The sequence below is a fragment of the Pristiophorus japonicus genome, chromosome 10, assembly GCF_044704955.1.
Source record: "Pristiophorus japonicus isolate sPriJap1 chromosome 10, sPriJap1.hap1, whole genome shotgun sequence".
NCBI classification, from domain to species: domain Eukaryota; kingdom Metazoa; phylum Chordata; class Chondrichthyes; family Pristiophoridae; genus Pristiophorus; species Pristiophorus japonicus.
Genome location: NC_091986.1, coordinates 27,060,059 through 27,085,940, shown reverse-complemented (window position 1 = coordinate 27,085,940; position 25,882 = coordinate 27,060,059).

Below are 25,882 nucleotides of genomic sequence, written 5' to 3'. Positions count from 1 at the left end.
CAATAGCAGCCGATCAGCGTCGCACGGCGGGGGGGGAGGACCCACAACCCAGGAGCCTCTTACTGATATTGAGATCCGTGCCCTGTCCCTGGCTGGGGATAACAGTCCTGCGACCACCGGCATTGGAGCTGACCCACTCACACAGGATGGTAAGTTGAATAAAATGCAGTTTGTGTTGCGGTCCTCTCATGTCATGTAACTGTAACTGTAATTGTAATGTTGGCCTGATGTAATGTAATGTAAGTTTATTGTACTGTAATGTTGGCCTGATGTAATGTAATGTAAGTTTATTGTACTGTAATGTTGGCCTGATGTAATGTAATGTAAGTTTATTGTACTGTAATGTTGGCCTGATGTAAAGTAATGTAAGTTTATTGTACTGTAATGTTGGCCTGATGTAATGTAATGTAAGTTTATTGTACTGTAATGTTGGCCTCATGTGATGGACTGCAATGTTGGGGGCGTGTAACGCAATGCATATATGTATTGCCTGTCTGCGCTATGTAATGCAGTACTGCAGCAGTGGTGGACATTTAAGTAAGACTGCGATAAGTCACTGTGCTATGTACTCATGTAACCTTGACCCCGCCCCTGGTGCCAAGCTTTTTGAAATGTTGTTTTGTACTTCCAGCCTCAGATGATTCAGACCACAGCGACACAGATGACAGACCCACTGCCTCCACCTCTGGAGTCACCCAGCCCTCTCCTGACAAGTAAGACGAGGAGGAAGAGGAGGAGGAAGAGCTGTTAATCCGTGGAGGCGGAGCTGGGGGTGAAGATGGAGGAGGATACACCAGCTCCATGTGAGACAGCTGGAATATCCTCCACCACGGAGTCTGTATTCAGGGATTCCCCCATGGCTCCTCTGATTCTGCAGGACTAGGCCGTGCGCAGCAAGGCACCCCCAGTGTTGCAGCGCCTTTGCCACAGCGATGGAGGTTGGCATGTAGGCATGTACTAGGACATGGTGCGTCTATCACAGGCCAGCATCGACATAGATCGAGAGCTGCTCGAGGCCATGACTCCAATAGCCACAAACATCGCAGCTCTATCAGAGCGGCAGTCGGAGGAAAGGTTGCGTGTGATCGCCGCGATGGAGCGAACCACCGATGCCGTCGAAGCCATGCGGCAATCGACAGAATCGGGACATGGTGTGCAACCCCCCCCGTGCCACAGTAGTCAGGTCGACAGCATCTGAGGGTGGGGAGCTGACATCATCTCCCAGCCCTGAAGCCTCGCCTTCCACATTGCGAGCTTCTCTTGAGGCCCCATTTATTGTGCCTGCAATGTCTGACTCCCCCCCAGCAACCACCCCCCGCACAACGACAGCAATGGCACTCGGGGTGTGGTGCTGCACGCCGGCTTGGTATCAACACAGAGAGATCCACGCCCAGGGTCACTGGGAAAGGGAAGGGCGGGAGTAAGAAAGTGGGGAATAGTCCCAAGGATGGTGTAGCATTAAGGTTGTAAAATTTTTGTTAAAGTTGTTATTAAAGTTGTTACAGTTGTTTTATAGTTATAAGTTTTACAAAGTTTTCAAATTGTTGTATATTTTTTTAATTTTTACATAAACGTTTGAATTGAATTTAAGTACTCTTGTACAGTGTCAAACTTTTGGGGTAACAGTCATCAGGGTCCCAAAACGCAGCTCTCCACATTCAAGCAAAGCGTTCATTTATGAGCTGCTGACATAACAATTTTGCAATGGCAGACGCTCCGCATGCCCTCCGCTGTGGTGTTTGGGGGGAGGGAGGGGGGGGGGAAGGGGGGGTGCGATGGGTTCATCTGCAAGCTCCTCGTCATCCTCCTGCCCCTCATTGTCCTCTTCTTCCTCCTCCATTTCCTGCACTCTCTCCTCAGGTGGTCCCGCAGTCCCCTGTGGCAATTCCTGTCCCCGCATGATTGCTAAATTATGCAACATGCTACCTGTCGAATGCACCGATTAGTAACGTACTGAGAAATACAGCATATGTCCCCAGCTGATGTGTGAAAAGATCCACATGCATAAAAGGAAAGTGCCACAGTCACCTTCGTCTCGACAGAGAGTGCAGTAATGTTGGTGGTACTGGGCTGCAGACCTGCCTTAATGAGCTGGCAAATCTCAGTGATGACCTCTTTTTGGACGCACAACCTTCGGACACACTGTCGATCGGTCAGGTTCAACTATGAATACTTCTCCCTGAAGATCCTTTGCAGGTAAGGCCTCCTCCTCCTCATCATTCTGCGACCGTTTCCATTACCCTTATAACTATGCTGAATAAACTTGCTCACATCTGGTTCCTCCATTAGACAGGTTGTCAGCAATACAGGCTGAGATACTACAGGCCCCATTCTTTTTAAACCTCCACAAAATTTTTCAATGAAAAATATATAACTAATATGCCATTTTATCTCAATACGTTACTCAGTAATAATAAATATACCTTTTCCAATCAAAATTTCACTCTAAAGTCACTGTTCACCTCAGAGATACAGAGCTGCTGCTTTAGCTGACAGTTCCCGATTACCAAAATGGCAGATCCATGCACTCCACCCATTCCCGCCCACTTACCATCTCGTAAAACCACCTTTTCCAGGATGGTATGTATTGTGTTCCTAACACAGATGAGACTGCACACAGAGAGGTTACAGTAACAGTGACCTCAGTCTTTATTAAGACACTCCAGAGTGAGGGACAGGCCTTAGGGGCCGGCTTATATACAGTGCTCCCAAGGGATGCTGGGATCCCTTGGGACTTCAGGGGATGCGCTCCCTGATGGCGGAACATGGGAGTGTATGCTTTACAGATACACAACATCACTTCCCCCCAAAGTCAAAGTGAAAACTATTTACAAGGTGAGGCGGTCGGGAGCCTTTCTTTCCCTGGTGGACCGCTTCGGTACAAATGTCTGTTCTGGTGTGTTGGCTGTGCCCTCGCTTGGCTGGCGTGTTGTTGGCCCTGCATGGCTGCTGGGTGAGCCTGGTCTTGCTGGGTTGTTGGGCGTGATGGGTTTGATTTCCTGGTCCGGGGTGGTGTCATTGATCCTTTGGGTATGTGTTGTGGGCTCGAAAAAGGTGGTGTCTGCTGTGGGTTGGTCAGGGCAGTCTATGAACCGCAACCTCGTTTGGTCCAGGTGCTTTCTGCAAATTTGTCCATTGTCTAGTTTGACTACAAACACCCTGCTCCCTTCTTTAGCTATCACCATGCCCGTGATCCACTTGGGACCATGTCCATAGTTTAGCACATACACAGGGTCATTCAGATCAATTTCCCATGACACAGTGGCGTGACCATCGTTTACATTTTGTTGCTGCCGCCTGCTCTCTACCTGATCATGCAGGTTGGGGTGAACCAGCGAGAGTCTGGTTTCAAGTGTCCTTTTCATGAGTAGCTCAGCCGGGGGCACCCCTGTGAGCGAGTGGGGTCTCGTGCGATAGCTGAGCAGTACTCGGGACAGGCGGGTTTGAAGTGAGCCTTCTGTAACTCGTTAAAGGCTCTGTTTGATTGTTTGTATTGCCCACCCTGCCTGCCCTTTGGAGGCTGGTTTAAACGGGGCCGAGGTGACATGTTTGATCCCATTGTGGGTCATGAATTCTTTAAATTCGGCACTGGTGAAACATGGCCCGTTGTCACTGACCAGTATGTCAGGCAAACCGTGGGTGGCAAACATGGCCCTCAGGCTTTCAATGGTGGCGGTGGCGGTGCTTCCCGACATTATTTTACATTCAATCCATTTTGAAAAAGCATCCACCATCACCAGGAACATTTTACCGAGAAACGGGCCCGCTTAGTCGACATGGATCCTCGACTGTGGTCTGGAGGGCCAGGACCACAAACTTAGTGGTGCCTCTCTGGGCGCGTTGCTCAACTGAGCACACATGCTGCATTGCCGTACACAGGACTCTAAGTCAGAGTCGATACCGGGCCACCACATGTGGGATCTGGCTATCGCTTTCATCATTACTATACCCGGGTGTGTGCTGTGGAGATCCGAGATGAACGTCTCCTTGCCCTTTTTGGATAGCACTACACGGTTACCCCACAACAGGCAGTCTGCCTGAATGGACAGCTCGTCCTTTCGCCGCTGGAACGGCTTGATTAGCTCTTGCATTTCAACGGGGATACTGGCCCAGCTCCCATGCAGTACACAGTTTTTTACTAGGGACAGCAGAGGATCTTGGCTGGTCCAAGTCCTAATCTGGCGGGCCATGACAGGTGATTTATCATTTTCAAACGCTTCCATGACCATCAACAAGTCTGCGGGCTGCGGCACCATCAACAAGTTTGCAGGCTGCGCCATTTCCACCCCCGTGGTGGAAAAAGGTAGCCGACTGAGAGCATCCGCACAGTTCTCGGTGCCTGGCCTGTGGCGGATGGTATAGTTATACGCTGATAGCGCGAGTGCCCACCTTTGTATGTGGGCTGAGGCATTAGTATTTATCCCCTTGTGTGAGGGGCTTGTGATCGGTTTCCAGCTCAAATTTGAGGCCAAACAGGTACTGATGCATTTCCTTTACCCCGAACACACACGCTAATGTCTCTTTCTCAATCATGCTGTAGGCCCTCTCGGCCTTAGACAAGCTCCTGGAGGCATAGGCGACAGGTTGCAACTTCCCCGCAACGTTAGCTTGTTGTAATACACACCCAACTCCATACTACAATGCATCACATGCTAGCACAAGTCTTTTACACGGGCTATACAATACAAGCAGCATAAAATGTTTCTGGCTTTCTCAAAAGCAATTACTTGGTTTTTCCTCATACCCAATTCTCACCTTTACGCAATAACACATGTAGGGGCTCTAAGAGGGTGCTTAACCCCGGTAGGAAGTTACCAAAATAGTTGAGGAGTCCCAGGAACGACCACAGCTCCATGACGTTCTGTGGCCTGGGCGCATTCCTGATAGCCTCTGTCTTGGCGTCTGTGGCCGAGTGCCATACGCCACGACATTTCTCCCCAAAAACTCCACTTCTGTTGCCATGAAGATGCATTTCGATCTCTTCAGCCGCAGCCCTAGGCGATCCAGTCGCTAGAGGACCTCCTCCAGGTTTTGTAGGTGTTCGATGTTGTCCCGACCCATGACCAATATGTGGTCCTGAAAGACCACCGTGTGTGGTACCGACTTGAGTAGGCTCTCCATGTTTCTCTGGAAGATCGGTGCAGCCGACCGAATTCCAAACGGGCATCTGTTGTAGATGAACAGTCCCTTGTGCGTGTTGATGCAGGTGAGGCCCTTCGAAGACTCCTCCAGCTCCTGCGTCATGTAGGCCAAAGTCAGGTCGAGCTTGGTGAACATCTTGCCTCCTGCCAGCGTGGCAAATAGGTCGTCTGCCTTAGGTAGCGGGTATTGGACCTGTAGCGAGAAACGATTAATAGTTACTTTATAATCGCCGCAAATCCTGACCGTGCCATCACTTTTGAGTACTAGAACAATAGGGCTGGCCCACTCGCAGAATTCCACTGGGGAGATGATGCCCTCATGTTGCAGCCTGTCCAGCTCGATTTCCACTCTCTCCCTCATCATATGAGGTACCGCTCGCACCTTGTGGTGAATGGGTCATGCCTCTGGGACCAAGTGGATCCGCACCTTCGCCCCGGAAAAGTTCCCAATGCCTGACTCAAAAAGGGAAGGAAATTCGTTAAGAACCTGGGTACATGAGGCCTCATTGACATGTGATAGCGCTCGGATGTCATCCCAGTTCCAGCGGATTTTGCCCAGCCGGCTCCTTGTAAGCAGTGTGGGGCCATCGCCCGGGACAATCCAAAGTGGCAGTTCGTGCATCGTGCCCTCGTAGGTGACCTTGACCATGGCGCTGCCCAGGACAGTGATGAGCTCTTTGGTGTACGTTCTCAGTTTCGAGTGGATCGGGCTCAGGACTGGTCTGAGTGCCTTGTGGCACCACAGTCTCTCAAACATTTTTTTACTCATGATGGATTGGCTAGCGCCAGTGTCCAGTTCCATGGCTACGGGTAAGACATTCAATTTTACATTTAGCATTATAGGTGGACATTTCGTCAAAAATGTGTGCATCCCGTGTACTTCAGCATCTGCCTCCTCTCTCTGAGGCTTGAAATTGCTTTGATCCACCATGGACTGATCTTCTTCTTCCACGTGGTGGTTAGCAGGTTTTGCAGAGCTTGCAGCTCGTCTGCAAGCTCGTTGGAGGTGCCCCATTGTTCCACAGCTCTTGCAAACATATCCTTTGAAGTGGCATGAATAGGCTGAATGGAAGCTTTCACAATGCCAACAATCCTTTGTTGCAGACTCTAAGTCATCTGGGTCATCTGAGGCCTGCTGGCAGTTGCAGACTCATGGTTTCTGCCCTGTACATTTTTGCTCACAAACACAGTTCCAGTTAATTTATGAACATTGTTAGCACTTGTGTGCTGAGAGATTTGTTTGGTGTTATTACTGGTGGACATAAACGCCTGTGCTATCGCAATGGCCTTACTGAGTCTTTACAGTCAAAAGTTTGCGTAGGATGGCCTCGTGGCCAATGTCCAGTACAAAAAAGTCTCTGAGCATCTGAACTCACATTATCCTGCAAGTCACCTTAGCTCAGCGACATAGCTCGACACTTCCTGACCTTCAGATCGCTGGCATGTATAGAACCGATACCTCGCCATCAGCACGCTCTTCCTCGGGTTAAGATGCTCCTGAACCAGTGCACACAGCTCCTCATACGACTTATCTGTGGGTTTCACCCGAGCCAGAAGATTCTTCATGAGCCTGTAGTTCGGTGCCCCGCAGACCGTGAGGAGGACCACTCTCCTTATTGCAACGCTTCCTTCTCCGTCAAAAGCTCATTGGCTACAAAGTACTGGTCTAGCCGTTCGACATTGGCTTCCCAGTCCTCACCCTCTGAGAACTTCTGCAGGATGCCCACAGTTTGCTGCATCTTTGCATTGGATTCGAATACTCGTCACCAGTTATTGTGTTCCTAACACAGATGAGACTGCACAGAGGGAGGTTAAAGACCTCAGTCTTTATTAAGACACTCCAGAGTGAGGGACAGGCCTTAGGGACCAGCTTATATACAGTGCTCCCAAGGGATGCTGGGATCCCTTGGGACTTCAGGGGATGTGCTCCCTGGTGGCAGAACATGGGAGTGCATGCTTTACAGATACACAACAGTATGTGGTGGCATATCCAGTGGCATGTCGGCGGTATGTAATGAAAATCGGACTTTTTTTGCGGTATGCAGTTCTGCATGGCAGGTGGTGTGCATAACCCTCGGCGGTATGTCAATGATAAGTATTCCGCTGAGTGGTATGTCAGCAGTATGGAGGTGTTTTTTGACCAAAATCACATTTTTGGGTGGTACGCCTGCAGTAGAGGATGTTATGTCGACCAATTTCGACCTCTTTGGATTCATCTTACAACAAAGTTGGGGTTACAGATACACAAATCAATAAACATAGCGACATGTTAATAAGGCCATAAAAAAAAACAAAGCACTGGGGATCATTTCTAGAAGGATAGAATTGAAAAGCAGAGAAGTTATGTTATATTTGTGTAGAACCTTGGTTAGACCACACTTAGAGTACCGTGAACATTATACAGTATAAAAAGGATATAGAGGCACTGGAGAAGGTGCAAAAAAGATTTACTAGAATGATAGCAGAACTGAGAGGTTATATCTATCAGGAAAGATTGAACAGGCTCGGGCTCTTTTCTCCAGAAAAGAGAAGACTGAGGGGTGACCTGATAGAGTTCTTCAAGATTATGATTGATTAGTTGTTGAGATGTTTTCACTTGAGGGTGGTACCAGCACTAGGACCATACATGTAAGGTAGTCACTAATAAATACAATAGGGAATTCAGGAGAAACTTCTTTATCCAGAGAGTGATTAAAATGGAACTCGCCACCACAGGGAGTAGTTGAGGCGAATAGCATTGGTGCATTTAAGGGGAAACTAGATAAACACGAGGGAGAAAGGAATAGAAGGATGTGTTGTTGGGCAAAATTATAATCAAAGAAGAGAGACCTAAGGTTTTTGTAAAGCAGGCAGGAAGGTGGCAAGGCCGAGAGTCCAGAGGGTTGGACAAAGTAGCTGAAGGAGCAGCTATGGATGGTGACATGGAGGGGAGCAGGGAACAAGAAGTAAGCAGTGATAAAGGACCCTACAGTTCCTCCGTTTCAACAAATAATGCAGTGACAAATAAATCTTATTTCAATGCAATATTACTAAATATCAAATCACCTCAATTATAACTTATTAGCTCTGAAAAATACAATAAATGAAAATTAAAGAATAATCTATACTCGTTGGAGAATACAGTATTTCCAATCCTAAATATATCATAAAAATGCATTATTTATATCAGGTGAGACTAGTCTGATGATATAATAATATAATATTATTTTAGGCATGAGGAGGCCATCCAACCGATCCTTGCAAACCACCTGATCACTTTCTTTATAATCTGGACCAAATAGCCTTGTATTTGTACCCAACTTCCTTTTCTGGCTCCCATGTTAGCTGATATTGTTATCGGTTATCTCTCCTCAGGTATTGGTCCCCTTCTTCTTCAAATCTGCCGTCATCACCCCTCTCCTCAAAAAACAAACTTTTGACCCCCTCCGTCTTTGCAAACTACCACCCCAACTCCAACTTCCCTATGCTCTCCAAAGTCCTTGAACGTGTTGTCTCCTCTCAAATCCATGCCTATCTTTCCCAGAACTCCATGTTTGAATCCCACCAATCAGGTTTCCGCCCCGCCACACTACCAAAATGGCTTTTATCAAAGTCACAACGACATCCTATGTGACTGTGACAAAGATAATCTATTCCTCCTCGCCCTTCTCGAAATGTCTGTGGCCTTTGACACAGTTGACCACTCCATCCTCCTCCAATGCCTCTCCACCATCGTCCAGCTGGGTTCCATTCTTATCTATCTAATCGTAACCAGTGAATCACCTGCAATGGCTTCTCTTCTCGCTCCTGAATTGTTACCTCTGTTGTCCCCCAAGTATCTATCCTTGGCCCCCTCCTATTTCTCATCTACATGCTGCCCCTAGGCGACATCATCTGAAAACACAGCATCAGTTTCCACATGTACGCTGACCACATCCAGCTCTACCTCACCACCACTTTTCTTGACCCCTCCACTATCTTTAAATTGTCAGACCGCTTGGCTGGCATCCAGTATTGGATGAGCAGAAATTTCCTCCAACTGAATATTGGGAAGACTGAAGCCATTGTCTTCAGTCCCGACCAAAAAAACTCCGTTGCCTAGCCACCGACTCCCAAGCATCTGTCTGAGGTTTAACTAGACAATTCGCCATCCTAAGACAGCCTATTTCTACCTCTGTAACATTGTCCTTCTCCACCCCTGTCTCATCTCATCTGCTGCTGAAACCTTTATCCATATGTTTGCTATCTCTAGACTTGGCTATTCCAACACACTCCTGGCTGGCCTCCCACGTTCTATCTTACGTAAACTTGAGGACATCCTAATTCCATTCACCCATCACCCCTGTGCTCACAGACCAACATCGGTTAAGCAACGCCTCGATTTTAAAAATCTCATCCTCTTTTTCAAATCCCTCCATGGCCTTGACCCTCCCTATCTCTGTTATCTCCTCCATCCCTACAACCCCCAGAGATATCTTTGTTTCTCTGATTCTGTCCTCTCGAGTATCCCTGATTATAATCGCCATACCATTGGCCGCCGTCCCTTCAGTTGCCAAGGCCCTAGGCTCTGGAATTCCCTCCTAAACCTTTCCGCCTCTCTACCTCTTTTCTCTCCTTTAAGGTGCTTTGACCAGTTGTTGGTCATCTGCCCTAATTTCTCCTTATGTGACTCTGTGTCAGATTTTATTTTTAAGTGCGAAGCACTTTGGGACGTTTTACTACATTAAAGGCGCTATATAAATACAACTTGTTGATGTATTGCTTTTCCCAATAGGAATTTATCCAGTCATCTTTGAAATATGCCATGGCTTTCAGTTCCACCACAGCCCCTTCCATGCCCTAGTAATCTATTGTCCTTGAATCTTGTGCCTGATAGAAGAACATTCTCAGATCTAAATTTTCCATACTTGTGAACATCTTAAATACTTTTATCAAGTCCACATTGATCCTCCTCTTCTCCAGAGAATAATGTCCCAGAGTAAACAATCCTTCCTCATAATGCAACCCAGTAAGTTTAGGAATCAGTCTTGTGGCCATCCCTTTACTCCCTCTAATAATTGTAAATTTTCCTGTAATAATGGAATCAGAACTGAACACAATACCCCAGAAGCAAGCATACCATAATCAGATCTAATTTCAACATCACCTCCCCAGACTTATAAATGTCACCCTTAGCTATCCAGCCAATATTATTTGCTCCCTTCATCTCCTACAAGCTCTCAACCAATCAACTTAACAGTCTCTTCCCTGCCTTGTCACCTCTCTGCTCGTGAACATTAAAGGATTTGCAGGGCTATGGGGAAAGGGCAGGGGAGTGGGGCTGATTGGATAGCTCTATCACAGAGCTGGCACAGGCACGATGGGCCGAATGGCCTCCTTTTGTGTTGTTTCATTCTATGATTCTATGATTTTCGCTTCCTCTACCTAACTTTGTATCAGAAGTCTGAGGGCTAGACTTTCCACCTTTGTGTAGATCGCCCAAAAAAGAGCATTGTTTCCAGCGTTGGTGGAAATATGGGTTTTGAGATCGCCAGATTATTGCCCATTTTCAAAACCCCAACTTTCTATTTTATAAAATGGCCGAACCGCGAGCGATCTGAAATGAGCGTTAACGTTAAATTTTTTGACTTTCTACCGTAAAGTGTCGGCATCCATAGCAACAGCATGGCAATGGTCGTTTCCCGCGTTTCAGGAGGTTAAGGTCAATCAATACATGCGCAGAAAAGGAGAGAGAGAGAGAGGGAGCAGAGAGGAACTGAAAGCGTGTGTGGGTGTGTTGTGTGCTTGTTTGGCTGTTGTGGAAGGTAGGAGGGAGATTTATCAGCAAAAAGACTGCTGAGCACAATGAACGTTGTTCCAATTGAGCTTTTGGCAAAAAAAAATATTTAAAACGGAAGGGATGGAGGAAGCACGCTGTGGAAACTGAGGATGCTGGCGAAAACAGTGAGGTGGGAGAGGAACAATTAGGAGGACGCAAACGAGCAAGGAGATTCTCTGACAAGGCAAATGCCTACCTCCTATAGGAGGTGGAGTCACGCTGGGGTCAATTGACCCAGAGTGGGCGTGAGAAGCCCACCCCAAATGTCTACCAGAAGATATGAGCCGACATAGCCGAGGTGGTCTCGTCGGTGACCAACGAGGTGCGTGATGGTAACCAGTGCCGCAAGCGCTGGAACGACCTTGTCGGATCCGCCAGAGTAAGTATTACATTTATTTACATGTACATATATATTTATATAATTTTAATTGTAAGTGTAATCATCGATTAAAATTAGATGTGCTGTCATGCACTTATACCAGGAATGTTTTACCCAAAGCCTGCATTTCCGGTATACGTCTTTAGGTAAAGAATGATAATTATCATAAGAGTCATGATTACATTTGTCAGTTATGGGTTGTATCAGTCTCTGTGCCATGTCGTGCTGGTGTTACCTTTTACAGAAGAGGCTTTCGAAGAATAGGGCCGAGCAGAGGCGAACGGATGGCGGGTCACCAGTCATCATCGAGCTCATTGACATCGAGGAGTGGGTGCTGGCACTAGTGGGGAGCCACCCCGAGTCGGCCCAGCATGCAACTACAGAACCTGATGTGATGCCACGTGAGTAAAGTATACACCATTGCGTGATGTAAAGTCAATAGATGCCACACCAATCATATTCGCCCAATAATATATGATAGATGATTGATAAAAGTGTTCTCTAAATAATGGTGGCCTCATGAGAATCATTGCAATGCAGAATTTGGTGATGGTCACGAAATGTGATGTCTGTGATGATTTTGATAGCGGTGGTGCTTTTGTCGTGCATATGCTGTGTGTAGTGTTGGAATCACCTTGTGTCCCGAGAACCCACTTCTCTTTAAATACCTCATTTATGTTTTGTAGCTCAGCCAGCAACACCATGCAACACCACCGAGCCCAGAAGGTGGGGGTGCGGGGGCCAGACTCGCCGGACGATCATGCATCCAGTGCTGAGGAGCCCCGATTCTCACCCGTGGAGCTGCAGAGTGCCTTCTCCACGGATGAGAGTGCGGACTTCGAGGAGTCTGCATCGCCAATCTCCATAATCCATTCGACACCGATGACATCTAGTGTTCCCACGGCCATTCCCTCCTCCACCGTGGAGGTACCGGGCCCAAGCACCTTGCCTCAGGGCACCCCAGGTGTCTTCAGGACAGCGCTGACCATGCGGAGGTTAGTTCGACGCAGCAGGTCTGCTCCACGATCGGCAGATCTGAGCGGGGACATAGTACACTTGTCCAGGAGTTGTGTTGACATAGATCAGCAGATCCAACAGACAATGGAGGGCATATCTCAACAGATGGCCAGCATGTCCGCCACCATGAGTGAGTACATGCCATGGATGGCGAAGGCCCTGAAGGTGATAGCCAGAAACACTGGTGGCGGAGGCCTCCCGGTGGTCTCGGAGCGCAGCACTGGACCTCAAGGTGCTGCACCCCCATTGCCAACGACACATGAGAGCCAGGAGAAAGATCTTGCTTCTGGCTCGGAGCACGTTCCCACCTCGGGACCGTCATCTCCCGTATCCATCCAACCAGCGGTTCTGCCATCATCCCCCCCAATGAAGCAGCACCTGAGGAGCTCCTTGGCCAGGTGACTTGGGGTCAGGATGAGAAGGGGAAGGGGTAGAGGTGGGGAGGAGAAGCGACGGGAGCGGGGGGTAAGGAAAGTGAGGTGCATGGCTGCAAGTATTGTCTTGGTCACATATTTTAATGTTGTTGCTGCTATTTTGTTGGGAGGTTTGGGAAAGGGGAGGTGTACCTTGCTTTTTTGCATTTGTGTTCTATGTTTATGAAGTGTTGTTGGAAATGTTAAACATTTAATGAATGATATAAATGTTATAAATTTGTTGTGGGCTGGGGTGGGGGTGGGGTGGGGTGTTTTTTACAGTTATAATTATGGTTTTATATAAATGTTCCCATTAAATGTTTTTTATTTAACATAACCTTGTTGCGCATTGTCTCAGATAGCTGCACCTTTACACACTGGTGATTCCTTAACATGAAAGGGCATAATTCAACGTCACTTGAATCAACTTAATCTTTAACTATCACCAAGGTGATGCACACCATTGAGTTAGACACGGGTGCCAGCCAGTCCCTGATGGGTATCAAACAGTTCGAAAAGTTGTGGGCATCCAAGGCCAAGAGGCCAAAATTATCGCCGATTGACGCACAGCTACGGACTTACACAAAGCAGATCATTTCAGCGCTAGGCAGCGCCACGGTAGTCGTGACCCACAAAGATTCGGAGAACAGGTTGCCACTCTGGATTGTCCCAGAAGACGGTCCCGCACTACTGGGGAGGAGTTGGCTTGCTGTCATGAACTGGAAATGGGGCGATGTCAATGCAATTTCCTCTGTGGAGCGAGTATCATGCTCACAGGTCCTGGACAAATTTGACTCATTATTTCAACCCGGCATTGGCACTTTCATGGGGGCCAAGGTAGTGATTCACATAAACCCGGACACCAGACCAGTACACCACAAGGCCAGAGCGGTGCCGTACGTGATGCGGGAAAAGATAGAAGGCGAATTGGACCGCCTGTTGAGGGAAGGCATCATCTCGCCAGTCGAATTCAGTGACTGGGCGAGCCTGATTGTGCCGGTGCTCAAGGCGGATGGGTCGGTCAGGATATGTGGCGATTACAAGGCCACCATCAATCGGGTGTCACTCCAAGACCAATACCTGCTACCGAGAGCGGAGGACCTCTTTGCGACGCTATCCGGTGGCAAACTTTTTTCAAAATTGGACCTGACCTCAGCTTACATGACCCAGGAGCTGGCGAGTGAGTCGAAGAAGCTGACCACCATCACAACACACAAGGGGTTGTTTGAGTACAACAGATGTCCGTTCGGGATTCGCTCGGCCGCCGCGATCTTCCAACGAAATATGGAAAGCCTCCTCAAGTCGATTCCAGGGACGGTGGTTTTTCAGGACGACATCCTCATTACGGGTTACGATACTGAAGAACACCTCCACAATGTGGAGGAGGTGCTACGCAGACTGGACCGGGTAGGTCTGCGACTGAAAAAGGCGAAGTGCGTCTTCCTAGCTCCAGAGGTAGAATTCCTGGGGATGAGGGTAGCAGCAGACGGGATCAGCCCTACTGCATCCAAGACGGAAGCGATCCAGAGAGCACCCAGACCCCGTAACACGACGGAGCTGCGTTCGTTCCTGGGGCTCCTGAACTATTTTGGGAACTTTTTTCCCAAATTGAGCACGCTGCTAGAGCCGCTACACGTGCTCCTACGCAAAGGTCGCGAATGGGTCTGGGGGGACAGCCAGGAAAGGGCTTTTAATAGAGCACGCAATTTGTTATGTTCCAACAATCTGTTAACGCTATATGACCCATGTAAGAAACTTGTGTTAATGTGTGATGCGTCGTCCTATGGTGTCGGGTGTGTGTTGCAGCATGTCAATGCCAAGGGTCAGTTACAGCCGGTAGCTTATGCCTCCAGGAGTCTGTCCCAGGCAGAAAGGGGCAACGGGATGGTAGAAAAGGAGGCGCTCGCATGTGTATATGCGGTAAAGAAAATGCACCAGTACCTGTTTGGCAGGAAATTTGAGCTGGAGACAGATCACAAACCCCTAACGTCCCTTTTGGCCGACAACAAGGCCATAAATGCAAACGCATCGGCCTGCATACAGAGGTGGGCACTCACGTTAGCTGCCTATGACTACACAATTCGGCACAGACTGGGCACTGAAAACTGCGCCGATGCACTCAGCAGACTCCCACTAGCCACCACTGAGGGGGCTACCGAGCATGGTGCTGAGATGGTCATGGCTGTTGAAGTTTTCGGAAGCGAAGGCTCACCCGTGACAGCGCGTCAGATTAAAGTCTGGACAAATAGAGACCCGCTATTGTCTCTAGTCAAGAAATGTGTCCTGAATGGGGACTGATCAGCCACGTACAGGGCATGCCCTGAGAAATTTAAACCATTTCACAGGTGCAAGGATGAACTCTCGATTCAGGCCGATTGTCTACTGTGGGGAAACCGCATAGTCATGCCCCAGATGGGCAGAGAGGTGTTCATCAGAGAACTCCACAATGGGCAACCGGGCATTGTCACGATGAAGGCAATTGCCAGGTCACACGTTTGGTGGCCAGGGATAGACGCAGATCTGGAACTTTGTGTTCGCAGGTGCAACACGTGTGCCCAGCTGGGCCATGCGCCCAGGGAAGCCCCCCTTAGCCCCTGGCCATGGCCCGCCAAGCCTTGGTCACGCATCCATGTGGACTACGCAGGTCGTTTCATGGGGAAAATGTTTTTGGTTGCAGTAGACGCCTACTCCAAATGGATCGAGTGTGACATTTTAAATTCAAGCACATCCTCTGCCATGATAGAAAGTCTACGGGCAATGTTCGCCGCCCACGGTCTACTGGACATCTTGGTCAGCGACAATGGCCCGTGCTTCACAAGCACTGAATTCCAGGACTTCATGGCAGGCAATGGAATTAACCATGTTAGAACGGCACCGTTCAAGCCGGCCTCAAATGGCCAGGCAGAACGAGCAGTGCAGATAATCAAACAGGGGATGCTCAGATTCCAAGGGGGTTCCCTACAAAGCCGCTTATCACGCCTCCTGTTGGCCTATAGATCCCGACCACACTCGCTCACAGGGGTTCCACCCGTAGAGCTACTAATGAAAAGGACGCTCAAAACCCGATTATCCCTTATACACCCCACCATGAAAGAAATTGTCGAGAGCAGGCGCCAGTCACAATATCACTACCATGACAGGAATGCGAGGGCGCGATGTATTGATGTAAATTATCCTGTTTTTGTCCTCAACTATGCTGCATGGCCCAAATGGCTCGCAGGCACTGTGGTTGCCAAAGAGGGAAATAAGATTCTGGTAGTTAAACTTACCAATGGACAAATCTGCCGCAAACATGTGGATCAAACAAAAAGGAGGTTCAGCAACCCCATAGAAGAAGCAGAGGAAGAACACGATATAGAGTTCACTCCACCACAGGTGACCGAACGCCGGAACCAAAGGGAGGAGAGCCCAGTCACTGTGGGCAGTCCGGACAGGCCTGAGGCACTGCAAACAGCAAACACTCAGGCCAGCGCCCAACAACCGGAGCCCCAACTCAGGCGCTCTACAAGGGAGCGTAAACCACCAGAGAGACTCAACCTGTGATCCCAATAAGACTTTGGGGGGGGAGGTGATGTCATGTATTCAACCAGCATTGTAACCCATGTATAAACTGACCTAAGTTGTATACCGTGAGAACACTGACCACTAGGTGGGAGACACTCCTAACCTGGACCTTCAGGTATAAAAGGGGAAGCTCCACCCACCTTCACGACTTGAGTGCTAAGAAATAAAGGACAGGTCACAGACTGACCTTCTTTCAAGCATGGGTCTCGTCTGCATTTATACTGTGTAGTAAGGACGTATCAGGGCCTCTCACCAGTGACTCACCAAAGAGGGGGCCAGATTGGAACATCTGGTACAGCTGCAGCTCTTAAAGGCCTTCAGCTTCATTTCAAGGGGTTATATATTTTTGCTGCAAAAAGATCAGAGGCAAGAAATCACTGAGAAATAATGGTACAATGTTTATAATGTTTACAAAGAACTCTGCTGTATAAGATTATGAGGGGGCTTGACAAGGTGGATGCAGAGAGGATGTTTCCACTGATAGGGGAGACTAGAACTAGGGGGCATAATCTTAGAATATGGGGCCGCCCATTTAAAACTGAGATGAGGAGGAATTTCTTCTCTCAGAGGGTTGTAAATCTGTGGAATTCGCTGCCTCAGAGAGCTGTGGAAGCCAGGTCATTGAATAAATTTAAGACAGAGATAGACAGCTTCTTAACCGATAAGGGATTAAGGGGTTATGGGGAGCGGGCAGGGAAGTGGATCTGAGTCCATGATGGATCAGCCAGGATCATATTAAATGGCGGAGCAGGCTCGATGAGCCGTATGGCCTACTCCTGCTCCTATTTCTTATGTTCTTATGTTCAGTTATTCAGCTGGGAAGCATAGGAACATAAGAACATTGGAACATAAGAACATAGGCCATTTAGCTCTTCAAGCCAATTCCGCCATTCAATGAGATCATATCTGATCTGTGACCTAACTCCATATCCCTCAATACCTTTGGTTAATAAATATCTTTCAACCTCAGATTTAAAACTAAAAATTGACCGAGCAACAATTGCCATTTCAGGAAGAGAGTTCCAAACGTCTCCCACCCTTTGTAATTTTTTAGGCTGTGTCCCCTAGTCCTCGGCCAGAATTTTCAGAAGTAAGAAGTGAAAGTTGTAAAAATGTAAGTTATGAACATTGCTAGCACTTGTGTGCTGAGAGATTTGTTTGGTGTTATCACTGGTGGACATAAATGTCTGTGCTATCGCAATGGCCTTACTGAGGGTCGGTGTCTTTACAGTCAAAAGTTTGCGTAGGATGGTCTCGTGGCTAATGCCCAGTACAAAAAAGTCTCTGAGCACTTGCTCCAGGTATCCATCAAATTCACATTGTCCTGCAAGTCACCTTAGCTCGGCGACATAGCTCGCCACTTCCTGACCTTCAGATCGCTGGCAGGTGTAGAACCGATACCTCGCCATCAGCACGCTCTCCCTTGGGTTAAGATGCTCCCGAACCAGTGTACACAGCTCCTCATATGACTTATCTGTGGGTTTCACCGGAGCCAGAAGATTCTTCATGAGGCTGTAGGTCGGTGCCCCGCAGACCGTGAGAAGGACCGCTCTCCTTTTTGCAGCGCTTCCTTCTCCGTCCAGCTCGTTGGCTACAAAGTACTGGTCTAGCCGTTCGACATAGGCTTCCCAGTCCTCAACCTCTGAGAACTTCTCCAGGATGCCCACAGTTTGCTGCATCTTTGCGTTGGATTCGTATACTCGTTGCCAGTTATTGTGTTCCTAACATAGATGAGACTGCACACAGGGAGGTTAAAGTAACAGTGACCTCAGGCTTTATTAAGACTCTTCAGAGTGAGGAACAGGCCTTAGGGACCGGCTTATATACAGTGCTCCCAAGGGATGCTGGGGTCCCTTGGGACTTCAGGGGATGCGCTCCCTGGTAGCGGAACATGGGAGTGCATGCTTTACAGATACACAACAAACACCACCAGCTTCAGATTCCCCTTCAAGTCACATGCCATCCTGACTTGGAAATATATCGGCGTTCCTTCATTGTCAGTGGATAAAAATCCTGGAACTGCCCAGCACTGTGGGAGTACCTTCACCACACGACTGTAGCGGTTCAAGAAGGCGGCTCACCACCAACTTCTCAAGGGCAACTAGCGAGGGCAATAAATGCTGGCCTTGCTAGCCTACATCCCAAGAATTAATTTTTTTAAACTGGCAAAGCGGACCAACAGCTTCAGAAAAACTGTCAGGAGCCCCAAAGTGCTGACAGATGAAAAGCAGCCCTACAGTTATGACACTTGAGAAAGAGGACCTTGTCTGATTGGTTCTTCATAAGTTGAAGGTATACACAGCATTCAATCACTTTTACTGCAGCCGAAATACCTAAAGTAGACAAAAGTGCATTTGTAGCAGTGGTGAGTTCAGATATTACTGAAGGAAAATGTGAGTGTTCAAGACAGGAGATTTATTTTCTCGAGATACCTGGGAACACCTTGGGAACATTTTGATTTTGACACTGTATTTTGCATTTTCTGATATTGTGGAACATTCAAGCCAAAAATAATTTTCTTCGAAGGGTCACAAATATTATAAATCAGGAGTCAGGGTGATAGAAGGTAGCTTATGTCTCCTCGAAGCCATTCCTTTCACTCTGGTGTCTGCTTCAAATAACACAAGTACAGAAGTTTACCTCTTTATGATCCAGTGTTGCTGGTCATGGTCCAACTGGTCATTGACGGAGTGGGCACCCTTTCATGAACGTCATGACGCTGATTGCTGGGGTCCATATGGCGACGTGAGTACTATTTCAACACCCTGGATTTTTGATAAATCCACCAAAGGAAGAGGATATCAGTGCCCACTCATTCTGCTGCCGGAGAGAGAGAGGAGGGAGAGAGAGAGGGGAGAGAGGGGGGGGGAGAGAGAGGGGGAGAGAGAGAGGGGGAGAGAGAGAGGAGGGAGAGAGAGAGGGGGGGGAGAGGGGGGAGAGGGAGGGGCGAGAGAGAGGGGGTGGGAGAGAGGGGGGGGTAGAGAGAGGAGGGAGAGAGAGAGGGGGGAGAGAGAGGAGGGAGAGAGAGAGGGGAGAGAGAGGGGGGGAGAGAGAGGGGGGAAGAGAGAGGAGGGAGAGAGAGAGGAGGGAGAGAGAGAGGGGGGGGAGAGGGGGGGGGAGAGGGGGGAGAGGGAGGGGGGAGAGGGAGGGGCGAGAGAGAGGGGGGGGGAGAGAGGGGGGGGGAGAGAGAGGAGGGAGAGAGAGAGGGGGGGGAGAGAGAGGAGGGAGAGAGAGAGGGGAGAGAGAGGGGGGAAGAGAGAGGGGGGAGAGAGAGAGGGGAGAGAGAGATGGGGAGAGGGAGGGGTGAGAGAGAGGGGGGAGAGAGAGGGGGGGAGCGAGAGGGGGAGAGAGAGAGGGGGGAGAGAGAGAGGAGGGAGAGAGAGAGGGGAGAGAGAGGGGGGGAGAGAGAGGGGGGAAGAGAGAGGGGGGAGAGAGAGAGGGGAGAGAGAGATGGGGAGAGGGAGGGGTGAGAGAGAGGGGGGAGAGAGAGGGGGGGAGCGAGAGGGGGAGAGAGAGAGGGGGGAGAGAGAGGGGGAGAGAGAGGGGGGAGAGAGAGAGGGGGAGGAGGGATAGAGAGGGGTGAGAGAGAGAGGAGGGAGAGAGAGAAGGGGGAGAGAGAGGGGGAGAGAGAGAAGGGTAAGAGAGAGGGGTAAGAGAGAGAGAGAGAGGGGAGAGAGAGAGGGAGGAGAATGCATCTGAGTCCTATTTGATGCAGCTGTACACAATGGATTGACTAATTCTGAACCTGTCCTCTGATTAGCTTAAAGGTGTGATATATTCTTACGACATCACTAAAGCACACACACTCAAGATGGCTTAATTCCTTTTTATTGTATTTACAGCAGCAGTTGCATTATCTTAGTAGTCTACTAGGTGAAGCAGTAGTCCACTAGCCAGAGCTCAATTACACTTCTCCCTCCTTAATGAAGAAGTAATCATAACAAAATAATCATTATACATAAGTTGCATACGCAACAAAAGATATGGACTTATTTTGTCATATTTACAAATCAAATTTAACTACTTGTTTTCTGTTTTGAAGAGGATACCTTAGCTCTTGAACAGAACTTTCAAAACTTGCTGTTGAACTTAGACTCATTCTAGGCTGAGCCTGAGGAGAGTTTTCCTCCAAGGGCTGACTTTGATCTACATTTTGACTCTCTACAACCTCAGACTGTTTGTCTGCCTGACTCAGACTCAGACTTAAATTCTGACTTTCTCTTGGACGTGTTGCTAGTACACCTGATGTAGCATTCGCTACCGGTACTCTACTTGTAACAAGACTATCCGATGAGTCAGAAATAATCAAATCATTCCAACTTGTAACTCCTTCCACATCTGTAGGTAAAATATGATCAATGTGAATGAACCTAACCTGTCCATGATCAAACATCTTGACCAAATATGTGCAACGATCACAAGGTAGAAATTCAGGCCCGCCAGAAACATAGCGTACCTAATGTTTTTGAAGTGTTTTTTTCCGGCATGTTGGATGAGGTGGCCTCTTTCGCGAAATTCAGCTCTTTGTCGTTTTTTTTTTTAAGCGGACCGGAAGTCGGTGATACTGGGGGCGGAAGCAGGGCGGTAAGCAGCAAATCGCCAACAAGAGGGGCGGAAGTGGAGGGGGGATGGAGTCACTGCCTCCGTCAATCATCAGCGGAGCGGTGATGACGTCATATCGCGTGTGCGTCACCACATCTCTCCCCTTCAAGTAAAGGGGAGGGCCGCTGTGAGCTCTGCGCACATTTTACTTCGGTCCACCGGACCACCAGGGAGGGTTTCGGCCGGGCCAGCAGCCTGGCACCCAAGAGGTGGTGACAGGCTGCCTATTGGCTGCCCAGCCGAACCTGGGGGCATATTTGTCGGGCTGATCTGCAAGTTGGCATTATATTTTAAATGGATTAGATAAAGAAAAATAAGATAGCTACCTTTAATTCTTTTCAATAAAATGTAGCTATTTTACAAACCTTTTAAGAATTTTAATTTGAGTGGCTTTATAGTTGATAGAACTCACTCCAAGTTATTTTTCATTGCATGCCTTGGAGAAAGCAGTTGTTCTGCACAGCTGGAGGCTCCAAAGGAGATTCTTGAAAATACTTTGACCGTGACAACACGATATAATTCACAGCCAGGCTAGACAAGCGGTTTCTGTGTGTTTCAGTCAGGCCAAAGGGCAAACAACATATGTACGCAGTGTGCTGCTAAGGAAATGTGCAGAACCATATATTACGATTAAAAAAAACAGATTACTATACGTTCACAGTATTGCAAAGCACAAGGCAGTACGATGGAATTTTTCTTGTTAATATTTAAATGTGAGGCTCCGCAATGGGATCGTGATTTTGTAAAAGTACGTCTGAAAATTTCTTTAAGGAAACCTGGGCTGGGAATTTGCCCGTTTAGGAACATAAACAAAGGGGGCCCCGATTTTAACTCTGGGCGGGTTTTGGGTGGGTGGGTAGTGAGGTGATTTGGAAATAGACACGCTGCTCTGGAAATGAGGCTGGGCTTTGTTTTAACTCTCGGGCCTGGTTTAAATCCCGCCCGGTGAATTCTCGCTCTTTTTGGGTGGGATGTCGGCGGCAAGCAGCTTAAAGTCTTGCGGACTGGAGGCTGCTCGCCAACACAGGGTAAGCGGTGGGATCGGCTTCCAGGACCAACTTGCGGAGGTATCGTGTTCAGGGTGGGGGGGAGGGGGGGTGTCGGGAGCTGGGGTGTCCATTGCAGAGGATGGTCTAAGCTTTCCTTGTGGAGCCCGGCTTCTTTTCAGTGCAGCTCCTCTTCCCAGCTGTGGCTCAGTGGGTAGCACCCTCGCCTCTGATTTAGAAGGTTGTGGGTTCAAGTCCCACTCCAAACACTTGAGCACATAAATCTAGCTGACACTCCCAGTGCAGTGCTGAGGGAGTGCTGCACTGTCGGAGGTGCCGTCTTTCAGATGAGACTTTAAACCGAGGCCCTGTCTGTCTCTCAGGTGAATGTAAAAGATCCCATGATACTATTTCGAAGAAGAGCTGGGGATTTATCCCCGGTGTCCTGGCCAATATTTATCCCTCAATCAACATAACAAAAAACAAATTATCTGGTCATAATCACATTGCTGTTTGTGGGAGCTTGCTGTGCGCACGTTGGCTGCTGCGTTTCCCACATTACAACAGTGAGTAGTCTCCAAAAGTACTTCATTGCCTGTAAAGCGCTTTGAGACGTCTGGTGGTCATGAAAGCCGCTATATAAATACAAGTCTTTCTTTCTTTTCTCCCGCTGTCCACACGTCGCAGGATAATCGGTTAAAATTGCAGTCAGGTCCTAGTGATGTCTAAACTGGCAATCCACTACTAAACGATGAGAGTGCAGCACTGGGTGAGGCACTATCTTTGATTGAGACATTAAAGAGAAGTGCCATCAATCTATTCAGTTGGACTCTTCAATGAAAAGCAAGGTGTTCTTCTGGCATTCAGCTTGACATTCCTCCCTCAGCCATATGACCAAAACAACAATCCGATTTGCTAGCTAGTCATTGACTGCACTGCTGTTTATGGGATGTTACTGATGCACAATGCTTGCCATGTTCACCTGTATTACAGTCACTCCACTTCAAAACAATTCATTGTATGAACTACTTGAAATGTTTCAGCCATGTGATGAGGCAGAATATAAATTTACGTGTTTCTCTTCTATTTTTTAGCATTCAACATTTACTATCAAAGTAGCTTTAACATTCAAAACAATAAATACGAGGGCCGAAACGTCCCCATGGTAACCCCTGATGTGGAATTGCCCTTTGCGCCTCTCAAATGAGGCGGAGTGCTGTCTCAGGCGCTCCACCTCATTGGAGGGCCGCTCCCGAGGCGTCAGCACTTCGCGGCTGCTCCATGTAGTGCTGACACGCCACAACACCTCATTCAAAGGGGAGGGCCACTGCGGACTCTGCATGGCCCTATGGTGGCCACCGCTGGACCACCAGGGACAATCCCAGCAGCCTGATAAGCAAAGAGGCATGCCAGGCTAAATGATGGTGGCCCGGTCGGGAAGAGGGTCGCCATTGTGGGGCTGATGGAAAAGTCGGCCGACAAAAAAAAATGGCGGCCCGGGGCGCACACGGCCACCCCTTTAAGGGGTGCCCACACCAGCCTCACAAATGCCCCCGCGGGGCACAAAGGGGTCAGCGCAGGTTGGTGAGGGGTCGGTGCGCGCGGCGATAACATCATCGCTGGTGTGTGCCGGCCCGGGATGCAAATTGTGGGGCGCAGTGCAAACTCCAAATCGTTCCAAAACCTCGGGGGCAATTTTGCCCCAGGCGCTATCGCTACCCAACCCTGGGCAAACAGGCAATTGCGCCTCCTTAGCACCTACCGGTTGTAACACACTAAAATGTCTCAAGACACTTCACAACACTGTTATCAAACAAAATTGACACCGAGCCACGTAAGACATGTGACCAAAAGCTTAGTCAAAGTGGTAGGTTTTAAGGAGAGGCTTAAAGGAGGAGAAAGAGGTGGAGAAGGGCAGAGAGGTTTAGGAAGGGAATTACAGAGCTTAAGCCCTCGGTAGCTGAAGACACTGCCGCCAATGGTGGAGTGAAGAAAAGCAAGGATGCGTAAGAGGGACATAGGGCTGGAGGAAGTTATAGAGACAAGGAGGGCAAGGACATGAAGGGATTTGAAAATGAGGAGAATTTTAAAATCGAGGTGTTGCCAGACTGGGAGCCAATGTAGGTCAGCACACACAGGGGTGATGAGTGAACGGGACTTGGTGCGAGTTAGGATACGGGCAGCCACGTTTTGGATGAGCCCAAGTATACGGTTTGGTGCAAGGTGGGAGACGAGCCAGGAGAGCATTGGAATAGTCGAGTGTAGAGGAAATAAAGGCATGGATGAGGGTTTCAGCACCAGATGAGCTGAGGCAGGCGGGGAGACGGATAATGTTGCATAGGTGGAAATAGGTGGTGATGGAAAGAATATGGGGTTGGAAGCTCAATAGAATTTGTAGCTGAAAAGTACGGTTGTAAATTTGCAATTCTGTCAGAAAAATGTAAGGACTTCCAAATCACAATACTTGCTAAGTTTAAAGATATATATATGACACAAAATGTGTATCTGTTTTAGAAATACAAATTAAAATAATAAGCTTTTCAAACAAATTGAAAATGAACACAATTTCATTTTGAAGAGGCAGAATTTAAAATAATCAATGGTGTTCAAAGTTTTGCCAGTATACTTATTGATCAATTGTGGCTGTCCTGAATCAATGCAATTAACTGTAACTTTACAGGGAGGAGTTGAAGGGACAAAGGAATAACTGCATTGGCACAAATACTGCTTATGCCGAACACAAAAGAGAATTGTGACTGGCACAAGCATAAAGAGAAGCTTGATGCCGGCATCAGAATTTCCCTTTTCCATTCAGTGACATCATGGCATGTGGGAGAGGGCACGTGGATCAACATTGGCTTCAAGTGCCCTGCCATTTGAGTTTCGCTTCGAGCTAGCAGCAAAACACCAGTGGAGATAAGAATGAACAAAGTTGGTCTTATCTCCACACAACGATACCAATGTTTAAACAACTGCGCTGCGTTCCAAGTTGAGCCGAGACTCCAGGGAAAAAATAAAGATATTTCGATTACATTTTTGTGGAAAAGAAACTTATCTGTAGCACTCCCTTGCAGCTATTGCACGCAGTTACCAAGCCACAAATGACTTCTGATGTGAGAAAAGTTCTTTGCACTCTGGATACATCCAAGTGTAACATTAACAGAAAGAAAGAAAAACTCACACTTTCAGAATGTACCACACGGAATAGTAATGGGGGAGGCAGTGAAAGATTGCAACCAAAATGTTTTGTGTTGGAGAGTCTTGGACACGATGGGCTGAAATGGCCTCCTTCTGCACTGCAGATTTCGATGTTTCTATATATATATAAGGCTTAGTTTTACAAACTATATGCTCTAAACACAACTTAGTAATTATACAAAAGCAGATATTTATAAACTTCAAAATCAGAGCTAGAAAATTAGTTTCGCAAATTTTATTTTGCAAATTTTCTCCCTTTTCTCCTCAAGATGAATGCAAGGGTAAATTTACCAATCAGCTCACTCGCAGCAGAGAGAAGCAATCAAAGAGAACGCAAGTCTGAATATTGGTCTTGATCTCAAGAGGGCTAGAACACAAAGGGGTGGAGGTTATGTTACAGCTGTACAGAGCTCTGGTTAGACCCCATCTTGAGCACTGCATTCAGTTCTAGGCACCGCACCCCAGGAAGGATATATTGGCCTTGGAAGGGGGCACAGCGCAGATTCATCAGAATTATACCACGACTAAAAGGGTTACATTATGAGGACAGGTTGCATTGACTCAGCTCTCAATGGCAATGGAAGCTTTCTGGTACCTCACCCAAGGGACCATTCTTCCTAGTTAACCCTAGGCAAATTGTGCTATCAACTATATGAACATGCGGGTGAGTGAGCATCAATATCAAACTCACTCTTGTTCTCACTTGGCATCCCCAAACGTAAGAGTCCGGTTTCCGCAGAGTTAAAATTAAACCTATACCTATTCCAAGAGGGATCATTGGTCAG